The 15,717-nt window shown below is 40.6% G+C and overlaps 1 protein-coding gene across 4 annotated transcripts in view; it reads left to right on the top strand.

Moving 5' to 3' along the window:
• Positions 1 to 8,918: 8,918 nt before the first annotated feature.
• SYTL5 (synaptotagmin like 5) overlaps positions 8,919 to 15,717 on the top strand; it is an 87,295-nt gene continuing 80,496 nt past the window's right edge. For 2 of the 4 annotated variants that reach the window (XM_021286554.2, XM_005501668.3), the window contains exon 1: positions 9,151 to 9,451. The gene's annotated coding sequence lies outside the window, so the exon portion shown is untranslated. Of the gene's footprint in view, positions 9,059 to 9,113; positions 9,452 to 15,717 lie in introns of those variants that run through there. The other 2 variants (XM_021286553.2, XM_021286555.2) reach the window with 2 other exon arrangements.

Here is a 15,717-nt window from a genome sequence, read left to right as displayed (position 1 = left end):
GGCTGAGGGAGCTGCGTCTCTTTAGCTTGGAGAAGTGGAGACTGAGGGGTGACCTCATTAATGTTTACAGATATATAAAGAGTGAGTGTCACGAAGATGGAGCCAGGCTCTTCTCGGTGACAAACAATGACAGGACAAGGGGTAATGGGTTCAAACTGGAACACAAAAGGTTCCACTTAAATTTGAGAAGAAACTTCTTCTTAGTGAGGGTGACAGAACACTGGAACAGGCTGCCCAGGGAGGTTGTGGAGTCTCCTTCTCTGGAGACATTCAAAACCCACCTGGACACATTCCTGTGTAACCTCATCTAGGTGTTCCTGCTCCGGCAGGGGGATTGGACTGGGTGATCTTTTGAGGTCCCTTCCAATCTGTAACATTCTGTGATTCTGTGATTCCGTGATTCTCTAAGTGGTGCAGAATAGCTGCCAGCATGGTTTTATTCAGTAATACTTGGCAATTAGAGACACTAAAAAGGCAGGAGGGTGGGAAGTGTTATCTGAAGGCCTTTGAATATCGTCTTTCTTAGAGCATGAGAGGAAAATGCTTGTCCGGTTTATCATTGGTTCCACTTCAGTCATTTTTCTCATGATTCAGTAAATAGAAAACAAGAACAGCAGGATCAGCTAAAGAGCAGAATGCTGAAGCAAAAACCCAGCACAGATGATATGACTAGGCATTCTCCATCCCATGTCTTTTTCTTTTTCTTGTTATAAAAGTGATGCCTTTGTTCCAGGGAGATAAGGAAATGAGAATATATCTAAGAGATCAATGGCAATGCACACTATATTTAGGATGCATTACTAATTTTCACATGTATTATAAAGCATCATTCTGCATTAACATTTTTGGACTAATTATATCTGTAATTCTGGATTTAGAAATCCAATATGTAATTGTAAGTGTGAGTGCAAAACACTTGGTTTCCCAAGTAGATAAAATGAGCATTATAGAATATATTTTACTTTTCCAAAACATTGTTTAGAAAAACAAAGTGCAAGACAATTTAATGGGAATTGACAGTTATCAGAATTTTAAAATCAATACCTTCAAGTATATAAATTGCATAAGGTTTTTGTTTGTTTGTTTGTTTGTTTGGTGTTGTTTTTTCTGTTGTGGTTTTGGTTTTGGTTTTAATAACTGGAATTGCCTGGGTTCCATTTAGAATGGTTCCAGATTTGTTTGTTCAACGTTTATTGAATGAGTCCCTCTTAGAAATCAAAATTCACCACAGATGGTTTACAAACAGTGTGTGATCCCTATATTGAAATTCTCAATTGCTATTTGGTTTACTTGGGTACATGAGTAACCTTCCAAGTCAAAGAACCAGAAATAAAGCCTTAGTGAGGCTATTGATATGACTATGGAGGCTCATAAATTCCAATGATTTTTGAGACAACTGTTTTACTTCTCAAGATAACTGAGAATGGTATGGTGTGTTAAAGAAAATGACCTTCAGTGAGCTTATTGGGTAGACATCAGAGTGTACCAAGGCTGCTTGGTCACATGTTTCTAACTCTTCATTTGCTCCTGTTAAATTATATTAAATGTATCTTAAAATGCATGGAATATGCTGTTGTTTTAAATGTTATTCAAGCAGTCATAAAAATGCTTGCTGTAAGATTATAAATTATGAGAGCTTGTGTCCAAAAACTCCTACAACACACATGTTTGAAGACAACATGTTTTATGATGTATAAACATTTAAGTAAATATAAGAATTGTTTTAAAAATTATTTGTTTAAAAACATCTAGTCTATGAATTTTTTTATTGTGCACTGTGCATTAAAACCTCTTAATCTCAGGCTTTTATAATCCAGAAATGCTGCAGAATCACCTGCTAAAAGCAGGCACACCTCTATCCTTTTCTTGAATGCAAGACCTTAACTGCATGAAAGTTAAAATAAACATATGGTTCTTTACCATGACCAGAGCACTTATCTTTTAAGCTATTATTTGCTTTACTGAGGTGAAAATAACCATTACAGGACTAGGATACACTCCTGACATTGTTCCTAATACAGCTGATGTAAAATGCCATACCACTATATGTTAAATTAAAAAGTGGCAAGTATATTACATGGATGCATTTACATTTTGGTGATCTTTTTCTTGTTGTTTGGAAAACAAACAACAAACCAAACGCACATTACTTTTAAGTCTGAACAAACATCACAAGACAGCTGAGCTGATGTGAAGGCTCAGTGCCAGCGCATGGAGTGGTCCCTCAGTTTCCTTCCTCAGCAGCACAGCTCTGCCTTCCCAGGCAGAGTTCTCTGGTCCTCCACCAGCTCCTCACCCTGAGGATGGGGCTCACTAAATCAGCAGCTACAAAAACTTATTAACTTTCTTCTGGTTTTCTACATTGGCTTGCTAAGAGGCAGCAGAGCGAGGGAGAGGGCAGGACACCACTGAGGAACAGAGAAAAAAGTAGTGAACAGCAGGTTTCATCTTTCAGTTTTTGCAGGTTATCACACAAACGTAGCCTTTTAACCAAACATGAGCTCATTTTCCCCAGGTATCAAAAGATTTTTTTTTTAAATTATCTTTTTCAGAGTAATTGTCTCCCTATATCTATGCTAGGAGCTACTGTTAGGCAGTGAGAAATCTTAATGATTCATCTCTGTCACAGTCCTAGTTTCAGGCAATGAACATTTATTCCAACTAAATAGGAAGAGACATTGAACACTCTTTTTCATCATTCTTGCTGAAACAATAAAAAACATTTATTGTCCCGAGTACAGTCCCGAGTACTGTCCAACATAGAACAGAAAAGCATGAAAAGAAATTGTTGGACAAAAAGGCTTTTCTGAACTGGAAATACAGGGACTAGCAGTTGTTTTCGTGTGCTAAGGGAGGGACAGCCAGCAAAGAGATGTGATTGTGCCCTAAGGACTCTAAGAAGGAGAGTTTACTTTGGAAAAAGTGCTTTCTACAAAGAGAAAACTGGACATCTGCATAGAAAAGTGCCTATAGAAAGCATTATCTTTCTATAGTGTTCAAGGCAACACAGGCTGTGTTTGTAAGCCACTTAAATCGCGTTGAAGAAACACTTCATTCAAGATGACAGTTTTAGCAAAAATTATCTTATAAAGCTACAAGCGTGAATAAGTACTTTGAGCAAAACATAATGCAAATGAAAGACAAATTAGTGACTCTTGCCATGTCATTGAGTTTTCCAAAGGGTGAAGAATATTTTATAAAATAAATGGACACATTTTTCACTGTGAAGATATGTTTGCCACCTTAGTTGTTTTTCTAAACCCTGTTTCAAATGCAGAATGCAGCTTCTCACTTCCTAAGCAGTTTTTCTTGTCAAAGACAAGTTGACCCAATTTATTTGAGCTAAAATGACCTTTCAGTTTCTGACCGGAATGGAAAGCATTTGGTATAAAGCTTGCTTGAAATGATTGGTGTTGGTGTTAACAATTATCTTTGCTTGCAGCAGAAATCTTCCATAGATGAAAGACAAATTTGAGGATCAGTGAGTTGGTACACTCTATTAATCCAGTGCATGAACCCTGTACTTTTATAGATTCATTTTCTGGTTGACATATATCAAAGTGGTACAGCGAGTCAAGATGATGCAAAGACGTCGGTGAAATATCTTGACCCTAGAGAAGTTCAGTGACAGCAAATAGAAGGAAGAGTTCTGCCTGAAACCCCAGAAATTTTTGCAAGCTGCATATTATTGACAGACTCTAAAGGTCCTGCGTATGCATTTTCAGTCAAAGTAACTATAGGCATCTGGTAAAATTTTAGGGAGTTTTTTTTAGAAGAAATGGCATAACTCTTTCACAGCTCCAGCAGAAATATTGAGGTTAAGTGTGAGAAAAAAACAAATTATTAGCTAGGAGAAGACTGTTTCTGCTCATTCTGTATTGTGTGGAATTTTAGGTTTTGTTTGTCTGGTTTTTTCCTCTGCATCTTTGAAAAGGCCTAAATCTTGTCAACTGACAGTTAGATGACCACTAACATAATTTAGGTGACTTGAGCTATCTTCGTGATGAACCTTACAAATTTTATATATAGGAAATCAATTGGTTTAGTGAAATGTCTCTGGACTTTGTAGAGGCTGTTAAAATTCATTGCAATTAAACATTTGTGAAAAATACAGATAATTTGCTGATGGATTTGCTAATTGATAGAACTATAGCTAGCTATTTTGACGTAAAATGACAATTCTAAAAAGTACCTTAGTATATTTAGGATTAAATTATACGTTGTGCTCCCAGTTTATGTTTTGCAGATGCGTCATACATGTTCAAGTTCTTTTAATGGTTCCTTCAGTGTTTCCTCAAGGAACACTTCTTGACATCCTACTGCGAAACACAGGGCACCTGGATGTTAGATGAACATTTCTTTATGCAGCCTTTCATCCTACAGCTCTTACTCACTTTGCATGGTTCTTGCTTGTGCAAAGAATGCCACAGCTGACATCTAAATAATTGTCTAAGTAAATAGTGCACACAGTAATGAGGCTTGCAGGAGTTCATTCTAGGCTGTAATTCAGTCTCCTATTCTTTTTCTTTTAAATGTACTAAAGAAAAGCAGGAGCAAATAAATAAATTCCACATTGTATGATGTGAGAAAAAGAAGTACAAGTGTGTTGCTGCATTTGATATATCTCTAAGTCTGCTTTTAATTTCTCCTTTAAAAATAACAGAAGACACTGTAATTGCCCTGAAAAGCTTTTTGTAAATACCTGCTTTTCTAAATCTTTTCACTGGCTGAAACAGAAATGGCCTTGTCTGGGAACAGCTAATGTCATTGGTTCCTCCTTTTTCATTTCTAAGCCAGTGGCACATAATTTTCCTGTTCATGTAGTAACTAACATTAAGAAGAACCTTAAATAACTGCCTTTTCAAAATATTGCCCTATTGTACAAGAGAAGGATTCATTCTTCCTGTATAACATTTTCTGCATCCTCATCTTGCTTTTCACAACACTTATTCAGTATGGAGAGGAAAAGAGTGCTAAGACAATAGGGAATAACCGGAATGAAGCTTGAAAAATATTAGTTTCCTCTCAGGGGTAAGTTTCTTGGCTTTGTAATAAGAAAACCTCTTTGTGTCGCTTAAATAAAAGTGGTGGGGCAAGGAGGCTCAGGGACAAGAACATCTGACTCACAGTCCAATACTGTTGTTATAAACACAAAATTCAAGTCATAGGATAAGCAGGTGGGTCTGGATCCCACAGCTGCTTGGTTGCACTGATCTCATGAGCATTTATGACATACAGTGAAAAAAAACATAGTTGACAGGGTTATGTCAAATTCCAACAAGCCCCATATGCCACACACTCATCAAGCAAGAATTGTGAAAAAACAATCTCAAATGAAATTAAATATATTTTAATAAAATTGAAACAGCAGGCATAATAACATTGATTGGATAAATCGGTCTTCTTTCAAGAAGGAATGCTGAACAAGGTGATAAGTGGTTTCAAGAAACATAGTGGCGCTATTTCTTCTCCAGCAGCCACTGTATTTCTTCTTGAAATGTTATTTTGCCTTATTATTCATTAGTGCATCAAAACGGGCATTTTTTCAAAACAAGAATTTGACCTTTTTTCCCCATTTAACTGGCAGCAGAGAGAAGCACATCAGTATCGCAAGCCACATTAAAATTTGAACAGGGAGCCTTTTTACAGAAATGCCAAAAAGTTCTTCATTTAAAATGCAGAACACACAAGATCTTAAAACCCCACAGAAATAGGACACTTCTATTGAAGTCGCTTCCATAACTTTCTGACTGATGAAAGTCATTGCTGAAGTCTCTGTTTTTTTGTGGGTTTTTTTATTTATTTATATTTTTTTTTAATGAAGATCTCCACTGAGAGACAGCTCAAAACCTTGAGCAATGACAGTTAGTTAAAGGCACACTCCTCTCTTTTCATTATGGCTGCAATTCTACTTTTGGAAAATAGCCCAGGGAGTGCTCAACTGGATGATGAGAAATCACATATCTCAGCTTCCTTGACAAAGTTTTATTTTAAAATCTTTTTCTCAAATTCTGCTCCTAGCACCTGCATTATTTAGGAGTGAAATGTAAATAGTTACCTCACAGAAGCTCTTGCTGTTAATAGATATGGGTGCTTATTAAAAAAAAAAAAAAAAAAAAAAAAAAAAATCGATTTTCTATTCCATGCCACACGATTTCTTACTCAAAACCTTTTGGTTTAGCAAATTGCATTGCTAGCCTAGTTTTCTGATATTTACTGATAGATTAGGTTAAGGTGAGGAGAAATAAAAGCTTGCAGAGCACTCTGTAATGCTGCCTGAAATGAAAGCAGGTTTTGTTCATTAACATTATTGAACTGAACTCTGTAATTTGTGCAGGTTCTTGACCTTTGGAAGATGTTGTGGCTGTATGAACCAGGATATCAATAAATGTTTAAGTTCCTTGATTTCTGGTGTGTGGAGTTAGCAGTCTCACATACAGAGAAGAAAACCAACTGGAAAACTACTGTCCCAAAGGACAAGAGCATTGCCATAGCACTCAGGAAAAGGACCATGAATCCTATGAGCTATCCTCAATAAAGGTGCAGCCCAGGACCATACTGGGGTAATTCTTTACAGTGATACTAGTGTTACTGGTGGAGATTGATGTCACTGAAGAAATCATAGCAAGAATATTTTACCTTTGTTCTAAACAGGCCACAGATTTCTGTAATCTTGATTTATAAAGCCCTTGGTTCATGTGGTCTGTTATGGATCACAAAGGGTGCTAGGCAAATACGGATTTGTATGGGGTGGTGCTACTAAAACAATACGGGCCCTCCAGTCTCTAAAAACAGTTGTCTGGTCTGATGGCTAAACAGTAGAGAGCTGCTCGCTCTCTTGCCTTTCTTCCCTGGGGTGAAGGGAAAAGGAAGAAAGACCCATGGGTTGAAATGGAAACAGATTTAATTGAACAATAATAAAAGCAACACAGAGCAACACTTGATCCCTGGAACATGTGCTCCCAGCAACGAAAGCCAGAGGGTGTAGACTGTGAGCACAGCAGGTCCAGTAAAACGTGGAGACCACAGCAGTGTGGGGGAAGTCACGGAGCAGGACCAGCAGCAGACCCGCATGAACGGTGGCCACCAAAGAAGGGCCATCCCAAGCAACTTCTCATTTACACAGAGAATGACATTCATGGTATGGAATACTTGATTGATCAAGGTGGATGTCATTCTAGGTGCTGTGCCATTGTGTTCCCTCCCAGCTGCTATCTTGCACTTGTAGCTGGACAGCTGAAAAGTCCTTTGTCCCTTTGGCAACAGCGAAGATACCAGTGAATTCTTATACCATTTTCATACCAAATCCCAAAGACTGCAAAGCTACTGGAAGAAAACTTTAACTCTGTCCCAGGGTGCTATCTTATTCTCAAACTAAATCCAGAACAAAAGACTGTGCTGGATACAAAGAAGGAAAGATTCTAACTGCATGGAAAATTACCCCAACTTCAGCTAACCCAGCACACTACCCCAACAGAAACACAACAGTTCTGTCATGTTTCTCAGAAATTCTCCTTGTACATGGGTATCCTAGTTGATAATGCTGTACCTGAGCTCTCAGGCTGCTGTGCAAAAGGACATTAGCCCTTTCTTTCACCAGCCCCTCCTAACATCTTTTATAAGATGAAAATGTAAAAAAAACCCCACATAAATCTGAAGATTTTAATACTTAAATCATGCATTACAAAACATATTTATCTCTGTATCCTTTTTGATAATGATTCACACTGTTACGGAAACCAATGTGTTATTCTGGTAATTACAGACAAACGATGTACCTGAGCATTTAATTTAGAGCATTTAATATGTAGCTTTTCCTGAACAAGTCAAAGAATGATATTGTGAGCATAACATGTAGCAATCTCAAATTAGCCTTCAAAGGGGTTGCATTTATATTCTAACCAAGTGAACATTATACCTGCTAAGTACAAGCTTCCCAATGTAAACATCGTTTGAAATAATGCAAGTACTGTAGTTTCTTAAAAATGTAACACTAGGAAATTGAAGATAACAAGTAACATTACATTGCTATTGTGCATAAACTGCAATTTTTATGCTAAAATTTTACATGTGGGAGGTGACCAGATGATTTTGGTTGCATGTATCAGAATTTTTTGAATGTGATAACATTAGATCAGTTTTAAAATCAGTTACAGCTGTAAAAAAGAAAGCTCTCAAGTATTTTCATGTGGCCTACCTCTGTCTACTGCACCGGTTTCAATACTCTATTTTAATGTGAGAAAATACACGTAAGTGCTGAATTAATTTCTTTATCTGTCTTAGATGCCTTCTATGTGAGCTCTTCAGGTGTCTGAGAATGCCTATTAGGGTGAATGAATCATTTAGTTCATTTGGATGAATCAAGATGTTGTTCTGCTTGGTTGCTTTTGAAATTCAGAATATTTTGTAGTACTTGTAGCTGTTTGATAAATCTAGCTCACTTGAACCACTAGAAGTGATAGTCATTAAGCTTTAGAATTATTCTATATATCTATAGGGAGGACAGCTATGACAAGTGCTTTTTATTATACACTTCAATACTGTTTTACCTTTTGGAGGCTTCCTTCACCCAATGCACAGAACAGATACTTACTAACGGTTAAAAAATCGTACAGCTGTGAAGTAAACACCCTCCTTCCAAGCCCATTTCGAGAAATCACTGGTTCGCCTCCGGAGCTGCTGAAAACGAGATGGTATGGAGGGGAAGCGCAGCTACCGCAGCCAGGCGCGCTGCGCACCCTTCCCCAGCCCCGTCGGGAGGGAAGACCTGCTCCGGCGGGTGGGGCCCACCAGGCGGGCAGCTGCGCACCCCCGTGCACCAAGGGGGAGCGGGAGAAGAGGGGAGTGGGGCAGAACAGGCGGCGGAGCTGCGGTCCCTCTCCCCGCAGCGCGGGACGGCGGCAGCACCGGCTCCCGCCTCGTATGCCCGGCCCGTCCTCTAGCCAGCTGCTTCCAGCCGGCTGCTTCGCGCCTGCGAGGGGCGCTGGCGGGCGGCGGCACTGCTAGGGGCGGCCGCTGGGGAACGGGCAGCGAGACTCGCCCAGCAGCAGCCTTAGAGGTACGTGGGGACGCCCGCGGGGCGATGGAGGCGGGTCCCCTCTAGGCGGGCCTGTGAGCCGCTCCGGGCGGCTCCAGCCCTCCCCGATGCGCGGGAGAGGAGAGCGGTGCTGCGGGAAGGAAGGGGCGAGACTGGGTCTGCCGCAGGGCTGCACCTGCGGGCATCAGTGCGAGTCTGCCCGTACCCGGTGTGCGTGGGAGTGCGAGTGTGTGCGTGCTTGGTGTGGGCTGTGTGCGCTCCCTGCCTGAACCGGGAACTGAGCCCCGCGGCGGCGGGAGCGGGACTTCACCTCCCAGCTCCATCGAGCTGCGGAGTTGACATCAGCAACCCTCAGCTGTCGCGGCGGGGATGCTGCTGCTTTTAGGTATTTTTCTTCTTCTGCCGAGGCTCCTGGTAAGTCCTTCTTTCTTAATAGCAACTGCTCTTACTGCCTTTTTGTTGTTGTTGTTGTTAATAATTACTCGGGAGAAGGACTCGATGGAGCGGTGGAAGAGCGAGCCTGCGGCGCGGTCCCGGTGGAGAGTAAGTGCCGCGGCCGGGGCGCCGCGCTGGGCTCCTCCAGCCGTGGGGCTTCGTCTCCCGCCGGTGCCCTTTCCCGGTTGAGGCTGCGCTAGTCCGGCACCCCCTGCGGAGACCTGGTGCTTTTGGCTTTAATAACCTGAACGGAGATGCTTTTATGTTCGGTTGGGTTTTATTTTTTAATGCTTTCTACCATATGTTACTATGAAAATTGAAGGTGGTGGGTCTTGCCCGTCGGTGACGCTGTTTGTGGTTATTGTTCAGGGGAAGGGTTGATAAGGAACGGGCGCTTAATTGTCCTCTTCATCACTGAGCAGGTGAGTGGCTTTGTGGCACTCAGGTGAAGATCAGCTCCTCTACCCTGCCAAAATTTTTCTTCCAGGTTTATGTTTTACAAAACATAGTCTGGTATTGAATAATGTATCACTTAAAATTTATTATATGACTATACAAAGAAAGGAGTAAACGATGGAGACTGAGAACCACTTATATAAAATAGTTTGGGTTATTTGGTAGTTACTGAGTGCAGCTAGTCAGTATGCATTTCATCATATCAAATTTGGTGTTGTGCCACAAGGAACAGTGAGTTTGGGGATTCTGTGGCCCAGAGACAATGATTTTTGGAAAGGCTTGGCGGGGGGGGTTGATGGGCAAACAGTCAGCCAAGGAAGTAGCCCTTTAAGTGAATGTGAGAAGATAGAAAAGCAGGTGGGAAAATTACCTGTGAGGTGCACAGGTGTTATTGTTTTGCTGTGTGCACTTCAGGTGAGAGATGTGTGCAAGATGCAGCCCATTGCACTATATAAAACATTAAAAAGCTAAGTGCTCTAAAGCCTCTCAGAGCATATGTTGCCTTGAGTGAATCCAAAAGAATAAAATAAGTGATTGGATCATTGCCTAGAAATGTCAAGGTGAGGAATAACGGGCTGTTAGCTCAAGTGAGAGAAAGTTTAACAACCACCAGTGTTGGAAATTTGAAGTTGGGCATCCTGAGACTAGACAGGGAGTGCAGTTTTTTAAACTAACAGCACATATTAGACTACTAAGTTCTTAAAGTTTTTCATCATTAAACAAGTTTAAACAAAGGATTTTTTTTTTTTTTTTTTCTAAAGGCAGGTCTACTTTTAACAGGACTTTGTATTGGGAAATCTTATGAGTTACATATAAGGGAAGCTGCAACAGGTGATCATAATGAACCCTTATTGCCTCTGTTAGACACATCATCAGGAAACCTGTGTCATTTCTGACAGCACACTCTTCATATACTCTCTTCTCTTTGCTTGTCCAACTTTCTTGATGTAGGAGAGCTTGATGGTACTGATGGTTAGCCTTTGGCTATATGCTTTTCTGTGTATCTCTAACATAAATTATTCCCCAAATGCAATTAGATCCAGGGGTCTCTGTGCTTCTGTTTTTGCATCTAAGCAATTATAGTGAAGCTCTGAAAGGCGAGAGTTGCTGTTTGTAGATCTGAGTAAGGTTTGAGGAATGTGGTTTGTAAGGCTGGAGGTATGTGTATGATTTCCAGACAATATCACTGTGTTTAAACATTTGAAGTGATTTAACATGTTAGCATTTATAAGCTGTCTTTGGCACTACATTTACCCTTAAGAAATACTTCTTTGTCTGTTTTGACTTTTATAAGATTTCATGGTAGCTGAAATCCTTCAGTTCTTTTGAGAGGGAGAAATGCTTATTTAACCAAAATTCTGAGTGCATTTTGGGTTGTAGCTGTATTTTTTAGAGTGGAAAAGCAGTAGGTATGAAGGATGTTATAAAATTATTTTCAGTGTGATGTTGTAGTCATCTAGTTGTTTGCCTATCTACAAAACATGTTGTTATTACATAATGATCTCTCCTCTAAATCTCTTTATCAAGAGTGATGAATTTCATATCTGATGATTAACTGCTGTCTGTTAGTAAGACATTTGGTCTTGCAGAGTGGGGACAGAGGAAGGTAATCTGTTTGCTGAAGGCAGCTGCAGTGCAGGATGGCTCTGTGACTGAGCACTTTGTTTCTCACTTTTTTATTGCTGTTGCTTTGCCTACATTTACTCTGCTTTCTAATCAAACTTCCTTCATACCAGAGATGAACACAATGGTGTGTTGTCCCAGAGCCTGGAAACTTAGGAAGGCAGAATAGGTAAGAATGGGCAGAAGAGCAGACGTCAAAAAAAAGCCTGTTTTTGAGTCCAAGGGTGGTAGGTAGAAGGCATGTGGTAGGCATAGGAAGCTGATATGTATGTATTCTTTTTGGATCTTTAGAGTAGTTTTTTCCTATCTGTTTATATAGAAGGACCATATAAACTATACATCCAATGTGTAACAATGAACATAACAGATACATATGAGATATGCCTATGAAGCCTTCTGCTTTCTTTCTGTTCCTAACAGCCTGGCTCTGCTGTAAAAAAAGATCTTTTTAAGCTTGTATCTTAGTTGGTCCTGGGTGTAACCAAGTGGCCGCATTCCGTGTGGCTTTCCTTATGGAATCATAGAATTTAAGTTAGAAAAGACCTTTAAGATCATGCAGTCCAACTGTTAGCCTAACACTGCCAAGTCAAACAATAAACCGTGTCCCTGAACACCACATCTACACATCTTTTGAACACCTCCAGGGATGATGGGCAACATCTTCCAGGACTTTACAATTCTTTCCATGAAGAAATTTTTCCTAGTATCAAATCTAAACCTCCCCTGGCACAACTTGGGGGTGCTTCTTCTCATCCTATCACTGGTTACTTGGAAGAAGAGACCAATAGCCTCCATGCTACAACCTCCTTGCAGGTAGTTGGAGCAAGTGATAAGGTCTCCCCTTAGCCTCCTCCAGGTTAAAAAGCCCCAGTTCCCTCAGTTGGTCCTCATCAGACTTGTGCTCCAGACCCCTCACCAGCCTTGTCACCCTCCTCTGAACTCTCTCCAGTACCTCAATGCTCAATGTCTTTCTTGTAGTGAGGGGCCCAAAACTGAACACATTATTCAAGGTGGTGCTGCACCAGCACCAAGTACAGGCGGATCATCACTTCCCTAGTCCTACTGGCCACACTATTCCTGATACAAGCCAGGATGCTGCTGGCCTTCTTGGCCACCTGGACACACTGCTGGCTCACGTTCAGCCAGCTGTCAATCAACACCCCCAGATCCCTTTCCCCTCAGGCATCTTTCCAGCCACTCTTCCCCGAGCCTGTAGCGCTGCCTGGGGTTGTTGTGACCCAAATGCAGGACCCAGCACTTGGCCTTGTTAAACTTCATACAGTTGGCCTCAGCCCAATGACCCAGCTGGTCCAGATCCCTCTGTAGGTCCTTCCTACGCTCCAGCAGATCAACAATCCCACTTAATTTGGTGTCATCTACAAGGCAAGCTGCCCTTGTCATGAGACACAGCTTCAGAGCAGAATCAGTTGCTCAGGAACTGAATTAATCTATTTTTTTTTTTTGTTTAATTAATTTTGTTTGTTTTTGTTGTTTTGTTTAATCTTTATCTCAGCCTGTACTGGAGTTTCCTCATAATCCAATTACTCTAATTTGTACCTTTTTGTTTTCACTGTAACTTTTCCCTGGGTATGCTTTTGGTATTACTTAGAAACATAAATGGATATGAGAAACGAAAAAAAAATCCATCCTGGTTTCCTGGTTTGTACCATTTTCCACAAATGAGTATTAACAGGAATATCCTTAAATGTGCATCTTATTTATATTTAAGAGAGCTGCCCTCCATCTTCAATGTATCTTTGGAATTTTTAAAATCTCTGGGGCGTTCCTCATTGATGACATGTAAGTTATCTTTTCAGTATGTTGGTTCCAGATTATAGCTTTTTTTTTTTTTTTTTTTTTTTTTTTTTTTTTTTTTTTTTTGTGAGAAGTTACCTTTTACCACAGCCATGTCATGTGAAGAAGACTGTTCTGTTAGGAGTGATTGCATTATGCCTTGGGATAACCCGTGATCTCAATGCAGCTGAACTTACTAGTGTCTCTCCATTGGGACTCCGGTAACTTTTGGATTAGAATAATAACCTTTGATCTGTAACAGCCTTGCAGACTGTGGAAGTAGCAGTGTATCAGCAGATCAGAGGAAAACATGTTCACAGCATGAATCACCCCAAGTTTTTACATAATGTATTGCAAGGATGGGGACAATGCAGGAATTATATAGAGCACCAATGAGTTTCCAGTGGATGAACAGGAGAGTGGAGCTTGAAGGAAATGTTTTTTCTGTATGTATTCTACAGAACTTGCAGGGTATTAACTGAATACCATGAAAGCAAATGTTCATGACTATGGCGAATGTTGTTCCCAAAGTTTCTGCTATTAGGCATGTTTCTGGGGATAAACACTGAAAGCAAGCCATTTGTCATTTGGAGATGGTTTTCTTTCATTTGCAGTTACTACACGGTGCAGTTGATGGCTTTTTGAGCAGTTGTATATGGGCTGAATCTGAGCTTTTCTCTGTGTGGGGGCATTGCAGAACTAGTAGAAAGGTCAGATGTAGGAAGAAACGTACTTAATATTGCTTCTAAAACCTCATTCTTTTTCCTGACGTGCCTGATGGGTTGGGGAAGAGAAAAATTGAGGAAACGGGGAACTGAATTCCCATTGTTGCAATGTTAAACCTGTGTAAGATAATGAATAAGCTAATGATGCTAAGGATTATGGGCACCCATACACACATGTGACTTCAGAAGGCTAAAGAAGCATGTCATACATTCAATTAAATTAAGTTATGGTGTAGGAATTAGCATTCATTCACTGTAGGCATCAGTGCACCACTAGTACTAACTGAGTTATGGAGTGTGTTAACATGGACAGGCAAGAACCTGAGATTTATATTTGAAGTGGGGAATCTTCATCTTGTGTAAAGTAATCTGGAAGACTAGAAAATTACAAAAGTGAGTATTCTTGAAACCTGTAGGTTTGAAATGTATTTGTTTTGCATTGGAGACTAGTAGTAAAGAATTGCAATATGGCTGCCTGCAGTGAAGTGTTGCATTGCTGAAGGCACTTTTTCTAACAGATTTTTCTATACTAGTTTTTTCTTCCTGTAATGTTTTTCAAAGTTGCCAGCTATAAAACAGCTTCTTTGACTTTTGTCATGCTCTGGGGTTAAAGTATATACTTATCTCCAGAAGCATTTCTATCCCTTTGCTCTACAGGTAGGTTTAAGCAGATTTAGATAATATTGTAGTGAAAATGTCTATGAACTGTTCACATCTTTACCCAGATTAGAGCCCTCTAAATTGTTATGTTAAGTTTTAGAGGGGAAAAATAATGATAGCTGAGTTTATAATGGGACTGTAGTTTTTAATCCTGTCTAATTTTTGAAACCCTCACTGTCAGAACAATATGGATGAGTAGGATGCCGTTAGGAGAAGTAGTATGATTAATGTGCTGGAGAATAATGATTTATTAGGTAAGACTGAAAACTAATCAGGGAGAAGGCTATAACTCCTTGATATTTTTTCTTTCTGCTGTGAAATGATTATGACAGCAAAGAAAGGTGGAGAAGTATGAGTAACCTGTGCAAACACAAGTATCATCTGGCTGGCGTTGGTGTGAGTAAGGAGTGCCCTGAAAGACCAAGGTGTAAAGAATTCTTCATGCCATCGTGACGTGGTGTAATTGTTAACTGGCTGCTCATAGCTTGTATGGGTGTACTCTTCTCTGGGTAAAAAAGTGGCTGGATGGCTGGGCCCAAAGAGTTGTGGGGAACAGAGTCAAATCCAGTTGGCAGCTGGTCATGAGTGGTGTTCTCTGGGGTTCAGTATGGGGGCCAGTTCTGTTTAATCTCTTTATCAATGATTGGGATGAAGGGATTGAGTGCACCCTCAGTAAGTTTGCAGATGACACCAAGTTGTGTGGGAGTGTTGATCTGCTGGAGGGTAGGAAGGCCATACAGAGGGATCTGGACCAGCTGGATTGCTGGGATGAAGCCAATTGTATGAGGTTCAACAAAGTCAAGGGCCAGGTCCTGCCCTTGGGTCACAACAACCCCAGGCAGCACTACAGGCTCAGGGAAGAGTGGCTGGAAAGGTGCCTGGCAGAAAGGGATCTGGGGGTGTTGATTGACAGCTGGCTGAACATGAGCCAGCAGTGTGTCCAGGTGGCCAAGAAGGCCAACAGCATCCTGGCTTGTATCAGGAATA

Source organism: Columba livia, chromosome 1 (genome assembly GCF_036013475.1).
Source record: "Columba livia isolate bColLiv1 breed racing homer chromosome 1, bColLiv1.pat.W.v2, whole genome shotgun sequence".
Taxonomy (NCBI): domain Eukaryota; kingdom Metazoa; phylum Chordata; class Aves; order Columbiformes; family Columbidae; genus Columba; species Columba livia.
This window is presented reverse-complemented; position numbering and strand designations above follow the sequence as displayed.